This window comes from Leucopleurus acutus (genome assembly GCF_964270905.1).
Source record: "Leucopleurus acutus genome assembly, chromosome: 5".
Lineage (NCBI taxonomy): Eukaryota > Metazoa > Chordata > Mammalia > Artiodactyla > Delphinidae > Leucopleurus > Leucopleurus acutus.
In genome coordinates this window covers 103,913,238-103,939,561 of record NC_139147.1, presented here as the reverse complement: position 1 = coordinate 103,939,561, position 26,324 = coordinate 103,913,238, and the positions used below count along the sequence as shown (strand labels likewise).

Sequence of the window (26,324 nt, the reverse complement as noted above, 5' to 3'; positions counted from 1 at the left end):
ACAGGCCCCATTATCTGACCACAGTATTATTTCAGCTTAACTACCAAAACATATCTTGAAAAACACATAAACAAAGAGACAAAAAATCCTGTCAGGAAACTCAAAACCCTTACACACCCAACTTTCGTTTAATCCATAAACTTAAAGAGAACACCACAGTGGTAATCATAAAATACATGCAACTGAATACCAGCAATGTATAACATTTCAATGAGGAAGATATTATACCAGTCCCTTACTTGAAAATTACTGGGGGAGAAGACAAGTCAAATTTTTTCTCTTGTTGTTTTGTTTTAAAGAGTGATTTGTAGTTCAGGGAAGACAAATTGCTCCAAGTGAAAAGGAGAAGCTCTTCTTTACAGAAAACTGCCAATTATGAATGTAGATAGGATGACAGAATAAGAAAACTATCATGTTGCAACCTTTCATGAAATTACTGATTCAGGCAATGATTATCAATCAGTGTTTTAATCATCAAATGAAAGACTGATGGGGAATTAGACATTGTATGGTACCAAAGTAACACCACAAAGATTACTTTTTACTTGTAAAGACTGAAAAAAATATAAAATTCACAGTGAAGGAATGCTACCACTCTCATCCAATCATCAATCTCAGCATAAATAATGGAACAAACACATGTTATGTGTCTCCAAATGAGATACAATGTGAAGTGTACATCCTAGCCAAAATGTTTAACTGGAATCTAATCACATTTTATAGGAAATACAGAGAACAGAAGAACAAGCTAAGAACTCCACAGAGAAACACTCCAACAAACCCAGGAGGTGGGGTGTTCTATGGGACAACTAGCATGGTGTCTACAGCTAGTCAATCCCGTAAAACAAGGGATGCCTCAATATTAAAAGAGATTAAGAGACATACACAGTTGCAGTGTATGATCCCAGACTGGATCCTGGAGAAACTGAAGACAATGCTGATATTAGGTGATGTGAAAAGGATTATTTATTTTGTTAGGTGTGATGATGTTAACTGAAAATGTTCCTGGGTAAATAAATGTGCTATATCCATACAATGGAATACTATTCAGCTGTAAAAAGAAACAAAGTACTGATACTTTGTTTGGCTATAACATTTTATTTAAGAATTCAAAACATGGGGATGGCTTCACTGGGGAATTTACCAAACATACAAAGAAGAACTTATACCAATCATTCTCAAACTCTTCCAAAAGACTGAAGAGGAGGGAACACTCCCAAAGTCATTCTATGATGCCACTATCACCCTGATACCAAAATCAGACAAAGCACCAAAAAAGAAAATTACAGGCCAATATCTTTAATGAATATAGATGCAAAAATTCTCAACAAAATACTAGCAAACCAAATTCAAGAACACAAAAAAAAGATCATACAACATGATCAAGTTGGATTCATTCATCCCAGGGTCACAAGGATGGTTCAACGTATGCAAATCAATCAATGTGACACACCACATCCACGAAAGAAAAGACAAAACCATATGATCATTTCAACAGATGCAGAAAAGGCATCTGATAAAATTCAACATACATTCATGTTAATAACTCTTATCAAAGTGAGTATAGAGGGAACACATCTCAACATAATAAAAGCTATTTTTGACAAACCCACAGCCAACATAATACTTGGTAAAAAGCTTAAAACCTTCTCACTAAAATCTGGAAGAAGACGAGGATGCCCACTCTCACCACTTCTATTCAACGTAGTATTGGAAGTCCTAGCCATGGAAATCAGAGAAGAAAAAGAAATAAAAGGTATCCAAGTTGGAAAGGAAGATGTAAAAATTGTCATTATATGTAGATGATATGATACCATATATAAAAAACTCCACACAAAAACTACTAGAATTGATAAACAAACTCAGTACGTTAGCAGGATACAAAATCACCGTACAGAAATCTGTTGCATTTCTTTACACTAACAATGAATGTAGAAAGGGAAAGTTTTTTTAAAATCCCTTATAAAATTGCATTAAAAAAGAAAAACACTTAGGAATAAACCTCACCAAGGAGGAGAAAGACTTATATATTGAGAACTATAAGACATTGATAAAGGAAACTGAAGCTGATTCAAAGAAATGGAAAGATATACCATGCTATTGGATTAGAAGAATTAATATTGTTAAAATGGCCATACTACCCAAAACAATCTACAGATTTAATGTAATCCCTATCAAATTACACATGACATTTTTCACAGAACCAGAACAAATAATCCTAAAATTTATATGGAATCACAAAAGACCCAGAATTACCAAAGCAATCCTGAGAAAAAAGATCAAAGCTGGAGGCATAACTCTCCCAGACTTCAGACAATACTACAAAGCTACAGTAATCAAAACAGCATGGGCTTCCCTGGTGGCGCAGTGGTTGAGAGTCCGCCTGCCGATGCAGGGGACACGGGTTCGTGCCCCAGTCTGGGAAGATCCCACATGCCGCAGAGCGGCTGGGCCCGTGAGCCATGGCCACTGAGCCTGTGCATCCGGAGCCTGTGCTCCGCAACGGGAGAGGCCACAACAGTGAGAGGCCTGCGTACCGCAAAAAACAAAACAAAACAAAAAAACAGCATGGTACTGGCACATAAACAGTCATATGGATCAATGGAACAGAACAGAAAGCCCAAAAATAAACCTATACACCTATAGTCAATTAATCTTTGAAAGGAGACAAGAATATACAATGGAGAAAAGACAGTCTCTTCAGCAAGTGGTGTTGGGAAAGCTGGACAGCCTCATGTAAACCAATGAAGTTAGAACACTCCCTCACACCATACACAAAAAGAAACTCAAAATGGCTTAAAGACTTTATATATAAGATTTGACACCATAAAACTCCTAAAAGAGAACATAGGCAAAACATTCTCTGACATAAATTGTAGCAATATTTTCTTAGGTCAGTCTCCCAAGGCAATAGAAATAAAAGCAAAAATAAGCAAATGGGATATAATTAAACTTACAGGCTTTTGCAAAGCAAAAGAAACTATAAATAAAACAAAAAGACAAATTACAGACTGGGAAAAATATCTGAAAACGATGTAACTGACAAGGGCTTAATTTCCAAAATATACAAAAAGCTCATACAACTCAGTTACAAAAAAACAAACAACCCAATAAAAAAAATGGGCAGAAGACCTAAACAGACATTTCTCCAAAGAAAACATATAGCTGGCCAATAGGCACATGAAAGGATGCTCAACTTCACTAATTATTAGAGAACTACAAATCAAAACTACAATGAGGTATCACCTCACACTGGTCAGAATGGTCATTATCAAAAAGTCTACAAATAATAAATGCTGGAGAGGGAGTGGAGAAAAGGGAACCCTTCTACACTGTTGGTGAGAATGCAAACTGTTGCAGCCACTATGGAAAGCAGTATGGAAGTTCCTTAAAAAACTAAAACTAGAGTTACCATATGATACAGCAAACCCGCTCCTCATCATATATCCTGAAAAAAACTCTAGTTTGAAAAGATACATGCACCCCAATGTTCACAGCAGCACTATTTACAATAGCCAAGACGTGGAAGCAACCCTAAATTTCCATTGACAGATGAATGGATAAAGAAAATGTGGAATACAATGGAATGCTACTCAGCCACAGAAAAGAATGAAATAATGCCATTTGCAGCAACATGGATGGACCTAGAGATTATCACATTAAATGAAGTCAGACAGAGAAAAACAAGTATCATATGGCATCATCTATATATGGAATCTAAAATATGATACGAATGAACTTATTTACAAAACAGAAACAGACTCACCAACACAGAAAACAAACTTATGGTTACCAAAGGGGAAGGGGGATGTGGGATAAATTAGGAGTCTGGGATTAGCAGATACAAACTACAATATATAAAGTAAATAAACAAGTTCCTACTGTATAGCACAAGGAACTATATCCAATATCCTGTAATAAACCGTAACGAAAAAGAATATTTATGTGTGTGTATATATATATATATGTGTGTATATATATATTTATACACACACACACACAGACACACACACACACACATATATATAAATGAATCACTTTGCTGTACACCAGAAACTAACACAACATTGTAAATTAACTACACTTCAAGAAAAAAAAAAAAAAGAATTCAGAAAATGGGTGAACCTAAAAAACATTATGCTAAGTAAATGAAACCCAACACAAAAGACCATATTATCATATGCAATGCCCCTATAGGCAGTAGGTTAGTGGTTACCTGGGGGTGGGTCCGTGACTGACTACAAATGGACATAAAGGATCTTTTTAGGGTAATGGAAATATTTTAAAATTTGACTGTGGTAATGGTTGCAGAACCCTGTAAATTTAGTAAAAATCATTCAGTTGTATAATTAAAATGAAATAATTATATGGTATGTAAGTCATACCTCAATAAAGCTGTTAGAAATTTTTTTAATTTAAAAAATATTTTCCTATTTTTAAGAGTCATACACTGATATACTTAGGAGTAGAATGTCACAACATCTATACCTAATTTAAAATATTTCAGTAATAAAAACTAAAGAGAGTTAAGAAAAGAAAAAATTCCCTCTCTCATGTATTTCTGGTAGAGTAAAAAGTGGTAACACCTCTATGGAGGGCAGTTTGGAAATACATACTTATACAAATTACAAATACTTTTATTATTTTATCAGTAATTTTGTTCCTGAAGTTTATTTCAGATACAGGTGCATGTGTCCAAAATGATGCATGTATATAAGGTTATTGGCTGCAAAATTGTTTGTAACAGTAAATAATTAAAAATAAGCCAAGGGATCACAATGAGAGATTTCATATATAAACCATGATACATCCACCCAATAGAAAACTTTACAGCAGTTAAAAAAAAAAAGAATAAGGATGTTCCCTAAGTACTGACATGGAAAGATTTCTAGAATACATCAAGTGAAGAAGTAAGATATAGAACAATGTTTATAATATGTTAACTTTTGTGTTAGAAAGGAATACAAAATAAAACCAATATTTGTATGTACATATGAAAAACAGTGGAAAGACACACATAGTGGACAGAGAGGAATGCGGTGGATAAGAAAGAAAGGTGAGAGCACTCCTTTTTATACTACTTTGTTATACTAGTTGGCATCACTTTGTTATATTACTTAGTAATATCACTTTGTTATATTACATTGTTACCTATATTTTTTTTAATATTATTTTGACTCTTGAATACATTAAAATTCAAAACAATGAAAACAAAAGTTTTCCCTCCTCATTTAAAAAAGTACTACATATGAAAATGCACTGGGTATTACTAAAACAATCCTTACAGAAAATTAACTTTTAAAAATAATGTACTTTTTTAGGACTTCCCTGGTGGCACAGTGGTTAACAATCCGCTTCCCAATGCAAGAGACACGGGTTCGATCCCTGGTCCAGGAAGATCCCACATGCTGCAGAGCAACTAAGCCCGTGCACCACAACTACTGAGCCGGTGCTCTAGAGCCCGCAAGCCACAACTACTGAGCCTGAGCGCCACAACTACTGAAGCCCACATGCCTAGAGCCCATGCTCTGCAACAAGAGAAGCCACTGCAATGAGAAGCATGCACATCGCAACAAAGAGTAGCCCCTACTCGCTGCAACTAGAGAAAGCCCATGCACAGCAACGAAGACCCAACGCAGCCAAAAATAAATTTATAAAAAAAGAAAAAAGAAAACATAAAAATAATGCACCTTTTTTAAAAAGTAGAATTACTTTATGTATTTTTTGTATCCATGTGATATATTTTTTGTATCCATGTGATTTTTTTTTTACTGGCTTATAATTTACATACAGTAAAATTCATCCATTTTGTTGTACTGTTCTGTAAGTTTTGACGCTTATGTAACCACCAGCACAATCAAGATATGAAACAGTTCCATCACAACAAACATTCTACTGGTGTCCCTTTGTAATCAATCCTTCCCCCAACATGCAGGCAACCACTGATGTTTTTCATCCCTATATTTTTGCCTTTACCAGAATGTCACATAAATGAAATGATATGTTATGCAGAGTTTTTAGTCTGTCTTCTTTCATCAGCATTAACAGATAACATATTTTAAAAAACAGATTGAAAATAAATGATCTGAGTATAAGAAATTTTAAAAATTCCTATGTTATTACTAAGAAAATAAAAGGAATAATAAAGATAAAACAGAAAATAATGAAAAACAAAAAAACCAATACAGGTGATTATTAAAAAAAAAATTAGGAATAGAAAGGAAGTTCCTTAACCTATTGAAGAAACCATAGCAAACTTAATGATGAAACTTCAGAAGTATTTCCATTAAAGTCAGGAAAAAGACAAGGATGCCCACTATCACTTCTACTATTCAGTGTTTTTCTAGTGACCCTTACTATCCCCTAAACAAGAAGAGGAAATATGATATAAAAATTGTCAAGGAAGAGAAAAAACTGCCCTTATTTTCATATTATATAATCATCTACATAGAAAACTCAAAGAGAAAAAGATGACATAAAAGAACTAACAGGTTTTTTGGGTTTTTTTTGTGGTATGCAGGCCTCTCACTGTTGTGGCCTCTCCCGTTGTGGAGCACAGGCCCCAGACGTGCAGGCCCAGCGGTGATGGCTCACGGGCCCAGCCACTCCGCGGCATGTGGGATCTTCCCGGACCAGGGCACGAACCCGTGTCCCCTGCATCTGCAGGCAGACTCTCAACCACTGAGCCACTAGGGAAGCCTGAACTAACAAGTTTACCAAGATGCTGGATATGAGCTTACGTACAAATCAGAAACATTAAAACAATAAATAAAATAAAAATCTAACACGAAAAACACAATAGCAACAAAAACTACAGCGTCAAATAAAGGTAACAAAAGATGTGCCGAACACTGATGTAGAAAACTAAAAAAATTTCTGAAGAGTATAAAAAAGATGTGAATAAACAAGAGAGATAACATGTTCGGGGATAAGAAAACTCCAATGTAAGATTCCACTTCCCCAAACTGATCAATAAATTCATAGGATTATGAAAGGAACTTAATGATCTAGGAATAACCACCAAAATTTTGAGAACAAAGAATGAAGTTGGTGTTCGGGTGGATTTGGTGTTATCAAATATTTTGCAGAGCTCAGTAATTAAACCAGAGGAATAGAACAATGTATTAAACAGCTGCATAACAAGACCAGAAATAAACCCACCCATCCATAGGGACTTGAAAAATGGCAGAGGTGGCTCTTCAAACCAATGGGGAAAGGATTCAATAAACTGTTTTGGAATAAATGTGGAAAAAATAAAATTATATTCATATTTCCAAAATAAAATACCGAGTCGATAAAAGAATTAAATGTAAAAAAAGCAAAACTAATACCACGATAAGAAATACAGAATAGATTTGTGACCTTAGCATGGGGAAAGTCTTTGTAAACAAGTCACAAAAAGCATATCCCATAAAAGAAAGGTGAAAGAGATTGGGTCACAACAAAATATAAAACTCCTTATAAGACAAGACACCATAAGCACAGTTAAAAGATGAGCCACAAAAAAAAAAAAAAAAAAAAAAAAGATGAGCCACATGGGACTTCCCTCGTGGTCCAGTGGTTAAGACTCCATGCTTCCACTGCAGGGGGCATGGGTATGATCCCTGCTCAGGGAACTAAGATCCTGCATGTCACGTGGTGCCACCAAAAATAATAAAATAAAATAAAATAAAATATTAAAAAAAAAAATTGATGAGCCACAGGCTCAGAGAAGATATTTACAACAAGTAAAAACAAAGGACTGGATATATATTCATTATATAATATATATTTGTAATAATCTGCTGTCATTTTCTGTTTATATGAAGTTTATATAAAACTTACAAATCAAAAGGAAAATGAGTGACATGAACAAGAAGCTCACAGGAGAGGAAATAAAGAGCGGCCAACGGACATGAAAAGAGGGTTGATCTCAAAAGTAATCAGGGAAATGCAAATTAAAGTCAGATACAAAATTTTTAAACCATCGAAAAATCTCAAAGTTTAATATTAATCAGGTACTGGAGTAAATGCTATTTGTCACACACTGTGAAGCACAAACTGTTGCAGTCCCTCTGGTAAGCAATAGGGCTGCATCTAGCAAAACTGAAAACCAGTCACTCCTCTTCTGGGAACACACCCTAGAGAAACTCTCATACGTGTACACATGTGGAGACATGTACAAGCGTGCTCATTAGGGGGACTACGAAAGTGGAAAATTCGAGGTAACCTAATTGCCTATCCATAAGATAACAGATAAATAAAAGCTGGTCTGTCTTCCAGTGGAATCCTACAAAATAGTTACTGGATTTGTACATAGTGTATCAATTTGAAAATAAAAAGTTGAGTAAAAAATACAAGTTGAATGATTACACATATATAAAATACACCATTTAGATAAACAGTTTTAAACCACACACAAGAAACGGTAAGCTTTCAGAAGCAGCTATAAAACTATTTTTTAAAGGGACCGCAGGAACACCTTCCACACTAAGCAGTGTGGGTGTCACTGGGAAAGAATGAAGGGTGTGTGTGGGGAAAACGGGAAAAAATAGATTAGACACAAATACTCTAAAATATTAGCAGTTGTTAATTCAGGGTGACAGAAAAATAGGCCTTCTCTTATATTTACAGCTTTCTTTGTAATTTAAATTTATCAAAACAGGAAAAGCAGCATAATAAAAATGCAGCTAGATGGCTCACCCTCAATCTTGTCTGCAGCACTTAATGGCTGTGTGACCTTGGAGAAGTTAACTTCTCAAAAGTGTCTCCTTCCAGATATAAATCATCAATACCAATTTACTTACTGTGAGGCTTATGTGGAGAACATGAATTAACCAGTCAGCACTAGGGCACTCTGTAGTTTCTGAAGTTAAAAGACATTCAGCCACGCAGATAAATGCACACACTATGAGGGCACAGAAATCAAGCTGGCCTAGCCTGAGATCTGGGATTGGCTCATTCCCTGACAGTGGGACCACAGGACTTCTTAGGAAGGCTGAACAGTAGGCTTTGTGAACCCTGACATTTCTAAATCCCATGTCCCAGGGGAGGGACAGAAAGAAAAACCAAAAACATCAATGCATAGAAAAATATAAAAAGGCCCAATATGGACACTGTTATTTTATTACTGACTTCTTAAATAATAATGTCACATAGCACCGTCAACAAATAAATTATATTTATAATTTAAAAATAATTTTCATTTTATAAAAAATAAACTTGTGATTGTATTAACTGCACACGCATTCACCAACTAGATTCTAAATAATTTACATTAAGCAAACCATCTTCTCTGTCTTACAAGTTTAGCACAATGCTTGGGTGCACAGCAGGCCACCAGTCATTATTGTTGATTTGGGGGCTGATCAACAACAGCTGAAGAAACATCTCAAATAATAGAAAAGCCCAGAAAACCTACTGAGACAAAACAGTTGTCAGCTTCCAGATTTATTAAGCGTGCAAATGCTTTAACCATCAAATGAAACCACTGTCCTCAGAGAAGGAACCAACATCTCAGTTATTAAGCACAGAACTTTATGGCAGCCAAAGATGGCTGCATTTGTGTCTTATCTACAGGTGGTACAAAGCCTCAAAAGGGCTGTGGACCAAAAAACTGGAAATCATTCAAATTATTATTTTTTAATGGAGGGCTTGTCAGAGTTTTTAATGTTAATGTACATTCTCTGAGAAGAGGATATATTACGCAATGTTTCTCAAACTTAACTGAACACAGAACCTATTTTAAGTTTCAGAGCCTCTGGCAGGACTAGAATTCCGCACTTTGGGAAATGCTATCCTAGAATATCTTTGTATTCACTGAATCACAAAACTAATTTTGATGACTTAATAAATAAATATATAAGTAGTAGTTTGAAGTAAAAAAGGAAACCCAAAAAACTAAACAAACTGGTTTAACTACTTTGGAAAATTTTTTAGTGTTATTCACTAAGATATAACATACATGTACCCAATGACACGGCTACTACACTCTCAGGCAGAACAGTCAACAACATGTATGTCCATAAGGACATCAAAAAATGTTCACTAAAGTTTTTAATAGCACACTATTCATGAGAGCCCCAACCTGGAAACAACCCACAGTAGAAGAAAGAAATTTAGAGAACAGCACATTATACAAAATGAAAACGAACAAACTACATCCTCACATGACATCATGGAGAATCTCTCAACCATAAGGTTGAGCTAAAGAAGCCAGGTACATAAAGAACAGACACTATAATGCGATTTATACAAAGTTGAAAAGCAGGCAGAAGTAATCTAAAGCATTAGAATTCAGGACACTGGTAACTTCTGGGGAGAAGGAGGAAATATAATTGGGAGAGACTGGAGGGGACCTTCTGGGGTGTTGGCCATGTGCTGTTTCTGTACCTAGATGGTAGCTACAGGTATGTTCACTCTGATAATTTATCTTCTAACTTGCACACTTTTCTTTCTGCATGCCATACTTCAACAGAAATGTAAAAAGAGCTTGGCAGTCCAATCGATTATATGTTTATTCAGATACTATGTGCAATCAGTGTAGGCAGGTGTCCACACAATGTGCTGGCCCTGGATGCCCCAGCTATGGGAAGAGCACCAGGTACTAAGCCATGTCATCTTCAAGAGAGCCCACGAATTAAGGAGCTTTAAAGACCTTTACTGTTCACATTTCACAGGTGAGGAAACTAAGGCTTAGAAAGAGTCAGTAACTTGCCCAAAGTTACAGGCTGTAGGTGGTAGAGACAAAAATCAAACAGGACTCCAAACCTCATGTTCTTGGCCACTGCCCTTCCTATCTTGGGGAGTCTGCTGCAGCCCTCTTGACCAGAGCTGCTCTGAGTGGGTTTTAACTTCTTGAAACCATTGAACCTTGAGACAAACAGTAAAGCAGCATCACAGCCTTACCATCTTTACACAGAAACACTCAAGATTCACATTCTCAAAATCTGAAATATGAGTTACTAACAACAGTAATGAATAGTTAACTAATAATTCATGCAGGTATGGACCTTTTATTTTGCATCAAAAACATGCTGGGCACAAGAAAATAAACTGGGGAGTGGGCAGAGGGATCAGCTCAAATGCAAGGGCTCTAGAGAAATGGAAAAGAGAGTTCAGTTACAGCAATGGTACAATTATTTAAGCAAAAATAACCTGATATTCTTTCCTGGGGTGCAAAAATGTTGGTTATTTTCTACAGAGTGAAAGTAAATTATTTAAAAAATATATAAAATGTTTCTAATTGCAAATGTAATACATGTTCATCAGAGAACTGTGAATGCAAAAACAAAGCACAAAGATAATAAAAGCTGAAAGATAATGTTAACATTTTTTTTTTTTTTGGCTGCACCATGCAGCATGCGGGATCTTAGTTCCCAGACCAGGGATCAAATCCGTGCCCCAATTTTTTTCCTTTTTATGGCTGAGTAATATTGCATTGTATATATGTACCACATCTTCTTTATCCATTCCTCTGTTGATGGACATTTAGGTTGTTTCCATGTCCTGGCTATTGTAAATAGTGCTGCAATGAACATTGGGGTGCATATGTCTTTTTGAATTATGGTTTTCTCTGGGTATATGCCCAGTAGTGGGACTGCTGGGTCACATGGCAGTTCCATTTTTAGTTTTTTAAGGAACCTCCATACTGTTCTCCATAGCAGCTGTATCAATTTACATTCCCACCAACAGTGTAAGAGGGTTCCCTGTTCTCCACACCCTAATGACTGTCATACAGAGTGAAGTCAGAAAGAGAAAAACAAATATCGTACATTAACCCATATACGTGGAAACTGAAAAAATTGGTATAGATGATCTTATTTACAAAGCAGAAATAGAGCCACAGACGTAGAGAACAAATGTATGGATGCCAAGGGGGAAAAGAGGGGGTGGGATGAATTGGGAGATTGGGATTGACATATACACACTATTGATGCTATGTATGAAATAGATAACTAATGAGAACCTACTGTATAGCACAGGGAACTCTACTCAGTGCTCTGTTGTAACCTAAATGGGAAGGAAATTCAAAAAAGAGGGGATATATGGAATCCAAAAAAGAGGAGATATATGTATACATATAGCTGATTCACTTTGCTGTACAGTATAAACTAACACAACATTGTAAAGCAACTATACTCCAATAAATATTTAAAAAAAAAAAAAACACGGCTTCCCTGGTGGCGCAGTGGTTGAGAGTCCGCCTGCCAATGCAGGGGACATGGGTTCGTGCCCCGGTCCGGGAAGATCCCACATGCCGCGGAGCGGCTGGGCCCGTGAGCCATGGCGGCTGAGCCTGCGCGTCTGGAGCCTATGCTCTGCAACGGGAGAGGCCATGGCAGTAAGAGGCCCACGTACTGCAAAAAAACCCCCCCCCCCAAAAAAAACAAACAAAAAAACATAAGGAACTCTTACAACCCAACAGCAAAAAAAAAAAAAAAGATCCAATTAAAACATGGGCAGGGCTTCCCTGGTGGCGCAGTGGTTGAGAGTCCGCCTGCCGATGCAGGGGACACGGGTTCGTGCCCCGGTCCGGGAGGATCCCACATGACGCGGAGCGGCTGGGCCCATGAGCCATGGCCACTGAGCCTGCACGTCCGGAGCCTGTGCTCCGCAACGGGAGAGGCCACAGCAGTGAGAGAGTCGCGTACCACAAAAAAAAAAAAAAAAAAAAAAGGGCAAAAGACTTGAATAGACATTTTTCCAAAGAAGATTTACAAATTTACAAAAGGCCAACGTGTATATGAAAAGGTGTTCAGTATCACTAATCATCAGGGAAATACAAATCAAAACCACAATGAGATATCACCCTACACTTGTTATCTCTTGTGTGTTTTTCATGGTAGCCATTCTAACAGGTGTGAGGTAAGAGGCCCACGTACTACCAAAAAAAAAAAAGAAAACATCCTGCCATTTGTAACAACATGGATGTACCTTGAGATCATTAGACTAAGGGAAATAAGTCAGAGAAAGACAAATACTGCATGGTCTCACTTATATGTGGAATCTAGAAACATTTAATTCATAGAAACAGTAGAATGGTGGTTGCCAGGAACTAGGGGGTGGGAGAAATGGGGAGATGTTGGTCAAAGGGTACAAACTTCCAGTTATAAGAATGTGTCTGGGGAATCTAATGTACAATGTGTGGACCATTTAACAATAGTGTATTGTTAGTACTTGAAAGTTGCTAAGAGAGTAAATCTTAACTGTTCTCACCACAAAAAAACAAAAACAAAAAACAACCCACGACCCCTGCAGTGGAAGCACAGAGTCCTAACCACTGGACTGCCAGGGAAGTCCCACAACATTAACAGTTTTGATGAAGATCTATCAAGCCTGTCTCTCCTCAGGAAAACATAAGCCCCCATCCCACCAGCTGCCACTGCCCTCATCCTATCCCTGTTTCAGCCACAAGGGCTTCCTTTCTGATCCCTGACTGTGTCAAACTCTTTCCCTCCCTCAGGGAGTCTGCCCTTGTTCCCCCTCTAACTCAAAAGTTAGAGGTTCTTGGAAAGTCTGGCTCCTTCTCATGCTTTAGGTCTCAGCAAAATGTCATTTAGGATAGTCCTTTCCTGGCCCCTTATCTCAAGTAGTTCCCCCAGCCCCTATCTGCTATCACATTCCTATCACATAGCACATTCACATTATTCTCCTCTAAGCCCTTAACCCTACCTGGAATTCTTCGCCTGTTTGTTGTCTGTTCCCTTCACAAGAATGTAAGTTCATGAAGGAAAGGCCTTGCCCATATCGTTCAATGCCATATGCCCAGAGCCTAGCACACAGTAGGTGCTTGATGGGTATCTGAATATTGTACAAATGGTCTGGTAATGTGCTTTTATCCACTTAACATATTACAAAAATGTTCCCAAGAATAAACTGACTCCAAAAGTAAATTCCTGAGTTTCTGTTAGATTATGCTTACTCTTCTTCAGCTATTTGCTAATACAAAGCCTTATTCTAATAGGCTGCACTGATTCTGATAATGTTTCTTTAAAAATAAAAGGTCCAGACAGGAAAAAACAAACACACAAACAAACAAACAAATTTCAATGAAATTCTGGGCCCAAGCATGGTAGATTCAGAGTCATCCAAGGCGAAAACATAAGCTAACTATTAAAGATAATTACTGGAAACTCCCTGGCGGTCCAGTGGTTAGGACTCCACATTTCCACTGCAGGGTTTGATCCCTGGTTGGGGAACGAAGATCCTGCCCGTAAGCAGCCAAAAAAAAAAAAAAAAAAGATAATTACTAAACTGCTGCCAGTTGTGCAACATTCTGACTTCTTCTGCATAAAACATGATACTACAAAGAAGTATAAATCCTAATTGCCTAAAAAAGGTTCTATGCATATAGGGTTTAATATAAAATGATAGGACTTCCCTGGTGGCACAGTGGTTAAGAATCCACCTGCCAATGCAGGGGACAGGGGTTCAATCCCTGGTCCAGGAAGATCCCACATGCCGCGGAGCAACTAAGCCCGTGTGCCACAACTACTAAGCCTGTGCTCTAGAGCCCGCGAGCCACAACTACTGAAGCCCGTGCCCCTAGAGCCCGTTCTCCGCAACAAGAGGAGCCACCACAATGAGAAGCCTGCGTACCACAAGGACCCAATGCAGCCAAAAATAAAATAAATAAATTTATTTAAAAAATACATATCCTTGGGCTTCTCTGGTGGTGCAGTGGTTGAGGGTTCGCCTGCCGATGCAGGGAACATGGGTTCGTGCTCCAGTCCGGGAAGATCCCACATGCCGCGCAGCGGCTGGGTCCGTGAGCCATGGCCACTGAGCCTGCGCGTCCGGAGCCTGTGCTCCGCAGCGGGAGAGGCCACAACAGTGAGAGGCCCGCATACCGCAAAAAAAAATACATATCCTTGAAGAAAATTTCCCTAGTAGTACCCTCTCAAACTGAACACATTAATTCATAAACAAAGCAATATAAAATTCTGTCATTCTTACCTCCTCCAATTATATTAGAAACAGACAGAACCAGTGATGTCTGACCACTACTTCTCTCTTCCCTTTTCTTTCTTAAGCCAGTGGTTCTCAAACTTTATTGCATATTATCATCTCTTGGAGAACTGTTATTTTATTTTATTTTTTTTCTTTTTGCGGTACGTAGGCCTCTCACCGCTGGGGCCTCTCCCGTTGCGGAGCACAGGCTCTGGACGCGCAGGCTCAGCGGCCATGGCTCATGGGCCCAGCTGCTTCGTGGCATGTGGGATCCTCCCGGACAGGGGTAATGAACCCGCGTCCCCTGCAATGGCAGGCGGACTCTCAACCACTGCGCCACCAGGGAAGCCCAAGAGAACTGTTATTATTATTACATCTACTGTATGCTCTCTGGAGAACTACAAAATACATGAACCTTTTCAAACTGAGGTATGAGATATTTAAGAGGCATCAAGCTACTTTAAGGATTAAGCATATTTGATAAGACTTACATTTCTTCTTACTTTGAAGCACACAGTTGGAAGTATAATAGGGAATCAAATTTTATTTATTGAATGAATGAACTGCAACCACTACATGTGCATAATCTAATAATGCTTAAAAATGAATATTCTTTACTCTGTCGGGGCGAACAAAGTTAACGTCAAAAAGAACTTGCTTTCTATCTTACCTAACTTCTTCATACTCCCCTCTCTCCGTAACTATAGCAACAGCACCTGCCTGGTCCTGGCACTATAGTAAGTGCTTTGGAGACCTGCTCCTTAGTCAGGGGCTCACAGGCAGCAGAGCAGGGCTGGAAATCCAGGTGTCCTCACCCCATAAGTGGGGTCTGGAACCTCTGCAGTACAAGGCATCCTTCCTGACTTGTTTTTATCTCTCTAGTCTGATGTCTTCCTACTTTCCTCCATGTAGTGAAGCACCTCTGTTCTTCCCCAGGGATAAAGAGTTGACAAAGCTAAACCACAAACTTAAAAAAAGGGAAATCCTAAATGCAAACACAGTTCAATCTCCAAGCAAATCATGCTCAGCTCTTTCTAATTCTCACCCAAACAATTTTCAACAAGTCTCTTCCAAGTACACTTTTCAGGAAGGGTGGAATTGCTGAGGGGGAATAATGTTAGTGAGTTTATATTCCAAATAACTCTGAATAAGCTCCCACACTTCTGTAAACATTAGTGAACACTTCGACACAGAAGCAGTGGCCATCAGGAGCCAGCAGAGTCGCTAAGAAAATTTCACCTGACTAACCTCATCTCCATATTCAAAAGGGTTCCTTGACCAGAAGATCAAGGGAAGCCTTAGATAACACACAAGAATTAAGCTTCTCTGAAGATGGCAGTGCACTGAAAGGTCCCTCTGAACAAAATGGGAAAAGCTGAGTCCAGTGGCAGTGCCTAGATGGTTCAAAATCGGCTGATCCCTCTTGGCCAGTGGCTTTTTCACAGCCAGTCTTTTGTTTAACACACGCTTCTTGGGCGCAAGCTAGAACTGTGAGAATACAGTACTGACCAAAACAGCCAAAGACCTGTCCTCCCATTTATGTTCTAAGGCTGTTAGAGCATCTTTGTCAACCTGGGAGAAAATCTCTAGGGTTTAATCACACGCCTATCTTTAGCCTTTTCCTGTTTAACACTTCTTGTGAAAGACAAATGAATATGGGTTTATTCAATTTTGAAGGCAAGGCAAAGCAGGAAAAAATAGCAAATTCATTAGAAGATATAATTGCAATCTAAAAAGCTTTCAACAGGTTAGAACAGAGCCAAAGCAAGATGAAATCTGATGGGAAAAAATTTACTGTCCTATATCACAGTTCAAAAAACCAACTGCATAAGAGAGGATGGGAGACCATTTTAACACCCGTCTAAGTTAGGAAGACCTAAAGGTTTTAGTTGAGTATGAATTCAGTATGAAGAAAGGTGATGGTGTAAAGGAATAACTGGAGAGTCAGGAAACAAGGATTCTAGTTCCAGTGGCTGGGGGAGGGGGCAAGTTACTGGATTTAGGGAGTTGCTTCTCTCATCAGGGCCTTTAAGGGATTGGGCCAGGATAACTCTCAGATCCCATCTAGCTCCACCATAACAAAGATAATGCTCACTTCTGTACACTGCTGTGTCCCCAGCACCTAGCACGGAAAGCATTCCCCAGGTGCTTGTAAACGAATGGCAGTGCTAACAGAAATCCTACAGGTTAGTACCATAATAAGCCTCCCTCCCCCAGCTCACACACTAAAACTCCTAACACACTCTTGGGTTCAAGAAAGAGAAAGGAGTCTGGGCAAAAGGGATCATAAACCCATAGCCACATACATGTTCCATTTTAAAAGGACCCTTGGCAAGTTAGATCCATAGTTGAGAGGAAGGTTAAGGGGTTGATTTCTCAACTCCCATAATAAGAATTGGATGAAGTAGTGGCTGAAGGAACTGAGGAATGTTCTGTTCTGGGGAAAACAAAAGCTTAGAAGGGCCATGGTAGATGCTTTCAGATATTTTGAACAATACATCAGTGTAAATCCAGAAGGCAAACGGAAGTCCAAAGATAAAAATCAGTGGGGGACTTCCCTGGTGGCACAGAGGTTAAGAATCCTCCTGCCAATGCAGCGGACACAGGTTCGAGCCCAGGTCCCAGAAGATCCCACATGCCACGGTGCAACTAAGCCCGTGTGCCGCAACTACTGAGCCAGTGCTCTAGAGCCCGTGAACCACTACTGAGCCCGCATGCCACAACTACTGAGCCATCGCTCTAGGGCCCGCGAACCACAACTACTGAAGCCTGCGTGCCTAGAGCCCGTGCTCCGCAACGAGAAGCCACTGCAATGAGAAGCCTACGCACCGCAACGAAGAGTAGACCCCGCTCACCACGACTAGAGAAAGCATGCACCGCAATGAAGACCCAACGCAGCCAAAAGAAAAACCAGTGGGAAGGTTCAGTATAGATTACTAGAATGGGCTGCTCCTCACCAACAGAAATCTTCAAGCAGCTGGCAGGAATGTTACAAAGGTTAATTCCTCACTGAGTTGTAAGTTATTTTAGATAACTTCTAAGGTCCCTTCCAACTCCAAGATTCCATGACTTTGTTATTCATATTTAAAATGTAGTATACAGAAAAGGTTTGGGACTTCCCTGGTGGTCCAGTGGTTAAGAATCCACCTTCCAATGCAGGGAACGCCGGTCAGATCCCTGGTCGGGGAACTAAGACCCCACATGCCGTGGGGCAACTAAGCCCGTGCGCTCTAGAGCCCACGCACCACAACTAGACAGGAGCCTGAGTGCTGCAACAAAGACCCTGCAACTAAGACCCAATGCAGCCAAATAAATAATTTTTTAAAAACCTTTAAAAAGAAAAGGTTTCATTTTGCATAAAATTTTTAAATTGTTCCATTTTTAAGAATGAATCTGAAGTACTCAATGAGTTTAAGAAAACCCCCCATATGAAGCGTAACTCTCTGTGGTTGTTATACAGTTTTAGGTAGACAGTGAGTATAAATACCTAATGCTCCATTATTATTTCCCCATTCTGCCCTTGCATCCCCGGCTGGCTGCAGTGACACCACCCTCAGATATTCTGAGATGTATGGGAGAATGCCCTTCATTCTAGCCTCATTAAAATGGAAACCTCCAGCCTCTTGCGTGTTGAGGTAGAAGACACCTGGGTTTTTAAAAACCTATTTTAAAAACGCATATCATATACCGTTTGTAAACAAAGTATTTTATTGTAGGAATAACAATATATGGGAACACAGCGCTCTGCAACCATGGGCTCCACTAACTTTGGATCAAAAATATTTTTAAAAAAAAATTCCAGAATGTTCCAAAATGCAAAACTTCAATTTGCCATGTATGCTGGCAACTATTTACATATCACTTACGTTGTATTTACAACTAACATAACTAAACATTATGTTTTACATAACATTTACATTACATTAGGTATTACAAGTAACCTAGAGATGATTTAAAGTATATGAAGAATGTGCATGGATTATATGCAAATGCCATGCCATTTTAGGGACTGAGATGGATTTTGGTATCTGAGGGAGTCCTAGAACCAATCCCCTGCAGATACTGAGGACAACTGTATTTTATAGATTTCTGGGCTTGCGGCATGTAGGATCTTTAGGCTGAGAAAGATGAGGAGAGGCCAAAGGTAGTAGAACATGACAAGGAAAATTTATTTGAGATTTTCTCTTTGCTCCTGCCTTATCTGCACTTGTATCCAACCCACACAAAAAAATGTACTCTTTGTAATAAGTTAGACTTTTTTTTTTTGCGGTACACGGGCCTCTCACTGCTGTGGCCTCTCCCGTTGCGGAGCACAGGCTCCGGACGCGCAGGCTCAGCGGCCATGGCTCACGGGCCCAGCCGCTCCGCTGCATGTGGGACCTTCCCGGACTGGGGCACGAACCCGTGTCCCCTGCATCGGCAGGCGGACTCTCAACCACTGCACCACCAGGGAAGCCCAATAAGTTAGACTTTTAAGCAGGGTGGTTTTTTTTTAAGGTTAACTGGACTCTTGGGCTTAAGTCTGTATCACTTCTACAGCAATTTACAAAGCACATTTCACAACATGGTAACATGGGTATCACTATCTCATTTTTCAGAGACTGGTGCAGCCCAGATACAAGGAGACCTGGAACCCAAACTTAGGTTCAACTCCAACTGCTGTGCTCCGCCTCCAGAGCACAGTGCCTGTAGAAGAGCCCAACCTCACACCCAATCCCATAGCCTCTTGAGATTCCTGGGTAGGGAGCAAAGAGTACAACAAAAGTGGACTCACTCTGCCCTGAGTGGTAGGCAGTCTGAGGGAGCCATGTGACAGAGCGGCCTATGGGAAGAGGCAACAGGATAACCAGGTTCAGAGAAGCTAGGAAAACTGGAGCAGAGCAAAGACGACACAAGTCAGGCAGAGGAGCACCAAGGCTGCCTTGAGAGCTGGGCTGCCTGTCTCTGTTTTGCTACAAACAGCTTTACTCATTGGAGGAAGAGGACAGTGCAAGCTGCTCTAGTTAACATTTCTTCCCATTGTTGCCCTAGGTGAGTAGTATTACAGATCTTTGTCATTCTTGTCTGTTAAGCTAAGTTACTGCTTCCCTTGTCCTTAGCTATTTGAATGTATTGCATTCAGTCATTCGATATGCCAGACATGTGTTACAGGCTAGGCTGCCTGGCCCTCAAGTTGCTGACACATGCAGAGCATGGACAGTCATGAAAAGGTTCATGACTCCAAGTTTTAGACTGAACATTATGAGCAAAGCCCACCTGGAGAAGATGGAGGGACACCCCCCCCAGCCCCAGCTCAAATGTCTCCAAACCTGTGGCCACCGGTCATGACAAGGTGCTGAGTTTGCACTCTCAGAATGTGTAGATGCCCGCCAAAGTGCAAATTATACAAATTATATCAGTTTAGAGAATGAAACTATTTAATACTGAGATAAGAGTTGATTATAATTTTTTCTCTCAGCAAGTGGGTAACTCCGTTCTTGAAAACAAATTCTGTTACCGAAATAATAGCCAAATATAGCCCCAGATAAGAGACATGGTTGGAGCCCTCACTGTCATGCTGGTAGTAGGTGGTTGCAGACTTGTGAAATGTTTAACGGGAGCAGTACTTCCTTAATTCAAACTTAAAAGAGCCTACTTAAAGTGCACTGCTTTGGAGGTTAGCAGAAATCTATGTTCTAGCCTAGGAGTGGGCAAACTTTTTAAAAGTAAAAGGCTAGGGTTTCCCTGGTGGCGCGGTGGTTAAGAGTCTGCCTGCCGATGCAGGGGACATGGGTTCGTGCCCCGGTCTGCGAAGATCCCACGTGCGGCTGGGCCCGTGAGCCATGGCCGCTGAGCCTGCGCGTCCGGAGCCTGTGCTCCGCAGCGGGAGAGGCCACAACAGTGAGAGGCCCGCGTACCGCAAAAAATAAAAATAAAAAAAATAAAAGGCCAAATGGCAAACATTTTCTGTGGGCCACATGGTCTCTATCCCAGCTACCTGATTCTGCCTTTGTAGCGAAAATGGAGCCGTAGACATTATTAAACATATAGATGTGACTGTGCTCCAATAAAACTATTTTCAAAATAGGCTGCTGGTCTGAAAGTGTTTGTCTAGCCCCATGAAATGGCATCTCAGAACAGCAACAAAACCTCCTAAGGTCTCTCTTCTCTATGTTTCCTCATTACCCCAGAAGGCTATGTCACTGAAAAGGGGATCCTAGTGCTCGTAACATGTTCCCTACATGAAATGGTTCCTGGAGGGTAGCAGGGCTGAGAAGTATTAAACTAGGCTGTGGATGCTATAAGGGGACAACAAAAGGCCTTGACTTCCTGACTAACTACCTGTGTCAGGGTCAGATCCACACAGAATGGGAAACAATCTACTCTAGCTCTGTTTTTTATTCCTTAATTTCTCAGTTTCAAGGAGTGCAAGTTACACCCCTAGCCAAATCTTCTATCCTGTTGCCTCTCAGGGTCCCACACTACAGACTGTTCTGCGGCTTCATCTCCCCCTCACCTAGACATGCCCCCTAGAAGTTGCTTCTAACTTATACCATCGCCTTCCCTCTTCTAATCCACAATGTATCAAAAACTCCGATTGCAAAAGCAAATCGATATTTATAATATGCAACTTTTTACTAAAGCAAAATCATTGCTCATAGTCCAAAAAAAGATATCTGTCGAAGAACCTGCTATTAAATGAACTGCAACTTTTGAATTTATCTGCTGTGCCAGGTCATTTAAGAGCATCCTGTTTGACCCTCTAGTTTTGACCTCATTCATGAAGCTGTAGTGTGTTTATCTACTACACAGTGAGCAGGGATGAGCAACGATAGCTGTTTTCTGATGTAACAGAGAAGCATATTTGGCCTGGACATATTATGGTTGCAGAAGGAATAAAGGCATTTCCTAAAATGGGATTCTACCTGTATCATCCAATGGTGGACAGAACAGAGCTGGAGACTGGGCACAGAGACAAGGCAAATCATTTGAAAGGGAAGGAAAAGAGAGAAAAGTAACCACTGGTGTATTTTCTTAGGGATAAAGAGAGTTGAGTCTGATATTGATGTTGAATATGACCACTAAAATAAGTTTATATAGTTAAGTTTTCCTGAGATACCATGGTATTTTAATAATGATTCCATTTTTTAAAAAATATATATATATAACCTAAAATGGTTTAATTGAGCTTAACTCTTCCAACTCCTCAAATCCTCTAGGGAAGAATTATACTAGAATATATAACAAAACATGTAGCTGCATAAATGATCCTTAAAATCTTATAAAGGAGACTATTATGGTCAATTTTAACCGATAAGGATAATTTCTCAATTAAAATAAGAGGAACTTACCTGTAGAATTTCAGATGAGACTAAAACACTAGCTGAAGTTTTTTGTTTTCCGTATTCCATGCTTTAATTAAAAGATATGCCGTGCACTACTGAACAGAAGAACAGAAAAAGAATATATCTCAGTCATAACTTAACGACATTGGGCATGAAACATCTAAAATTAATGTTCTACACCTAGCAAGCTGCTATAGGAGCAAACCATTATATATCAACATTCTTTTCATTTTTGGAAAAGCTTTTGATCCTCTCTTCTTCCTCCTTGCTCTCAAATCACTTCATGCATCTCATCTGGAATTATACTTGGCCACTGTCTTGATAACAGGCTTTATTTTCAGGACTGGAATTACCCAACAACCATTCATTTGAACGAACTTTCTAGTCAGGAGAAAAAAAAAGGTCTTAGACTCTTATCTCTAAATAGTAAATAGTTCCCTTCTCTACACGGATACAGGTTCAATGTATGCTTTTATCAGGCATCAACACATTCTGAGAGCACAAAATCAGCTCCCTACCTCTGTCTAAGCCGCCTGGGGAAAGCTAAAACACAAAGCTGTTCCCAGGTGAAGACTGCAAACTCAAATCTTCCTCACCTCTGAAAACAGAAAAAAAGACATGGTTTAGTAATTTGTTCCTTATTGATAGCTCTACCTGACAAACCAGCCACCTCCTAAACGCTGGTACTAAGTGCAAAACACATGAAGGAAAGAAAACCGTCTCTGCTTTGCACATTCTCTCCAACAGTGGAAGAGAGAGAAGAAACACGGAATGCCACTCATGCTTGCTGCTGGCATCATTCCCTATTGCTTGAAAAGTGAGGCTCCATTGCACCTTAAAGATTTCCTTTAAAATGCCTTGTATGCTTGCTAAGACCCCTTTTAAAAATCTTGTAGCCCTAGCCTCTTCGGGTTTCCTCCTCTCTCTGGCCAATTCGCCCATTCTCCTCCTTAGGTCCACATTCCTCCCAACCCCTCCCCAGGAGGAACAAGCCTCCCACAATTCGGCTGCTGGGCCCTTCCCTAACTCCTTGTCAAGGCTTTACCCCAGGCCTGCTTGGGGAATCCGACACCGAATCACCGTCCCCGTCCGCTCCCCCGCCGACCCGCCCAACTTGCTTCGTGCTGCTCCCCGAAGAGACGGGAAGGGAGTAGTCTGCGCGCTGGGGCAGAGCAGGGCGGACAGCATGCTCCTCGCAGCCTCGGCCTGGCCCTACCACGCACCCCGGCGCTCCTAGGTGTCGCCTGCGGCCCCACCTCCCGCGCTCACCGGGTGCGGGAACAAATAGTCGCGGAGGCCCAAGCGTCTGGGCGCGGCCGCTCGCGGCTCAACCCCGGCCGCGCTCCGAGAGAGGGCCGGAAGAGTGGGCGGCGCCTCCCGGCCCAGCTGCACGGGCCTCGGTGTCCCGGAGGAGGGCCCGTCACCGGCGGAGCAGGTCCCAGCGCCACGCCCGCCACCCAGCCCGAGGGGCTCCGAGGCCTCCCCGCCGCCCCAGCACCCACCCCGGACCACACTCACCCCCCCGCGTGGCGCGCACCGTGCTCCGACGTGGGCGGATGGCCTAAGCTCCAGCCCCGCGCGCACACGCAGCCTTACCGCAGCCGCACGCGCGGCCGGGCGCGCGCAGACCACGCGCCGGGCCCTCAGCCCCTTGTCCTCTCGCTCGCACGCACGCACGCGCGGGCCCTGACCCCCCAGGAAGGCGGCGTCGCGCGGCACCCAGGCCTCCGCGCTAATCCGGGCGCGACCTCGGGATTCTCGGCTTCACCTTGCATTGCCTGCACCGGGGTGCTAGGTAGTCATTTTACATTTGAGCTTGGCAGCGGTTAGTCGATGGGCTGACCTCGGGAAGGATTTCTGTTGAAGACTCGCTTCTCTTTGCCCCGGCTTGCCCTGTTTTCAAGTTGCGTAAGTGCCCGGCCTCGCGGCAGTCCGGGAGGTATTTACTTATTAAAATTCGCACAGAGCTATGAAGGGAAGAAGACATCTTGGGAAGTTCTTTGCTCTTGCAGACGAAATGCGCGTTCTCCTTCTAGAATCAATAGAAAAAGAAGGCTGGGGATACGTCGGGGTTGCAATGGTCTGGGGTGTGAACAGGAGTCCCGGGAGTCGCGTGCTGTCGAGAAATGCCTCTCAAAACCCTCCTTTGGTCTGGAGAATTCAAAGGTCTGTCCCACCCTGAGTTGTCACTAACTGCTGCTTCTTGGGAGGAACGGAGAAGCTTTGAGGCGCGGGAGCTGAGTGTGCTGTATGGGCTCTGGTTGCACCGGCCTCTGGGTGGAGGTTGTTGAATTAATTCAGAAATAGTATTTACTCTCCTCTCTTGGCACCCCTGAAACAGTGCCATCTGAAAACAGTTCCCCATTCAGGCCGCTTGTCTGTGGCACGGTGAACAGGTCGGCAGAGGCATCACGGTGTGAAAAGTTGCAAGAATAGTTCAGTGAACAGCCATGTACATTCCTCCGAGAATGAATAACTCAACATTTTGCGGTAACTGCTTTCTTTCTCTCTCGCCTAAGTAAAGACAAAGACATTCCCCTATGCAACCACATAAGAAACTAAATTACATCTAAGAAACTTAATAATTTGACATCACCTAATATCCAGCCCATATGCAAATTTCTCCAGTTATCAAAAAAAGTCATATATTGGTTTTGTAGAAAGGTAGTCCCATGGCGTCCAGTTCTTATTTAAGGGATGCAATATCTTCTCTTACCGAATGGATAGTAAGACAAATCTCAGGACTTTCTCTTTTAAGTTTCCTCTGTTTCCTGAATTGTCTATTTAATCTTTTTTTTTATTGTTTTAAGCTCTTTCAAGTTAAAGACTTTTTTTCAAATTTGTGTGGATCTCTGCTTAACATTTACATTAAAGACTGCTGCTAGTCAAAAGCAAAAAAAAAGAGAGTCCTGTGAAGATTCATGCATTGTATTTGTTATGGTTGTCTCTTTTTTTTTTTTTTTTGGCGGTATGCGGGCCTCTCACTGGTGTGGCCTCTCCCGTTGCGGAGCACAGGCTCCGGACGCGCAGGCTCAGCGGCCATGGCTCACGGGCCCAGCCGCTCCGCGGCACGCGGGATCCTCCCAGACCGGGGCACGAACCCGCGTCCGCTGCATCTGCAGGCGGACCCTCAACCACTGCGCCAACCAGGGAAGCCCTGGTTGTATCTTTTAATGCGGAGCAATCCTCCACCTGTTTTGTTTTTGTGGTATTAACTTTTTAAAGAGTCTAGGCCAGTTATTTGGCAGAGGATTCTACTTTCGCAATTTGTCTGACCTTGTTTTCCTCCTGATGTCATTTAATTTTTTCTCTAGATCCCATATTTCCTGCAAGCTCGAAGGAAGGTTGAGAGGTTTGATTAGATGGCAAGAATCCTTCTAAGATGGTACACTTTATGAGGTGCTCTTACTGTTTTCCATCAGCAAGAACATAATAATAAATATTAAACCCCTGTTATTTTTATATGCATAATATTAGGTTGTCCCAGTATCAGTGGTCACTGAAATCTGAAGTGTTCTCCAGATTTCTCTATTAAACTACATTTTCTCTTTTGTGGTTAATAGGTAATCTGTGGGGTGGAGACTTTGGATCTGTTTGGAGGAGAAAGTCTTAGATCCCTGCAAGGAGGACATGGGTTACAAATCCATTCACCTAGGTGGATAGAGTAATCATCTGGATCATTCTGGTACCCAGTGTTAGGCGCTTCATTGAATTAGGTACTAGCTTCATTCAAAGAACAGTAAAACTCTGGACTCTGTGGAGTTTGGGCCACTGTAGGGTTCCTGTGGATAATTCTGGTAAAAGCAGTGATACTTTCTACAAGGTCTTGTGATGTCTGTTTTAAGAAGGCTTGATAAAATCCAAGAGGAGTTTCCTATATGTAACTGGGCATACCTGAAACTAAACCCCCAGTTCCATTCTAACAACAGAAACAAATCAAGAATATGTAATACTGTGTGTAAACTCTGTCTGTGATCACCTGGTCTCTGGCTCATATCAAACATCTGGGGGTGTGAGCTCATCCATTTAAGCTTATAAGCCCCACTGGGTGAGATCTATGTCAAGTTT

The 26,324-nt window shown here is 41.0% G+C and overlaps 1 protein-coding gene across 7 annotated transcripts in view; it reads right to left on the bottom strand.

The window, feature by feature from the left end:
- The window catches only part of B3GALNT1 (beta-1,3-N-acetylgalactosaminyltransferase 1 (Globoside blood group)), a 32,868-nt gene extending 8,734 nt beyond the window's left edge, over nt 1–24,134 (bottom strand). For 2 of the 7 annotated variants that reach the window (XM_082839522.1, XM_082839525.1), the window contains exons 1-3: nt 23,794–23,893; nt 22,775–22,854; nt 22,263–22,351 (exon numbers count right to left, since the gene is read on the bottom strand). The gene's annotated coding sequence lies outside the window, so the exon portion shown is untranslated. Of the gene's footprint in view, nt 1–22,262; nt 22,352–22,774; nt 22,855–23,774; nt 23,894–24,024 lie in introns of those variants that run through there. The other 5 variants (XM_082839524.1, XM_082839523.1, XM_082839526.1 and 2 more) reach the window with 5 other exon arrangements.
- Between the last annotated feature and the right edge of the window lie 2,190 nt (nt 24,135–26,324).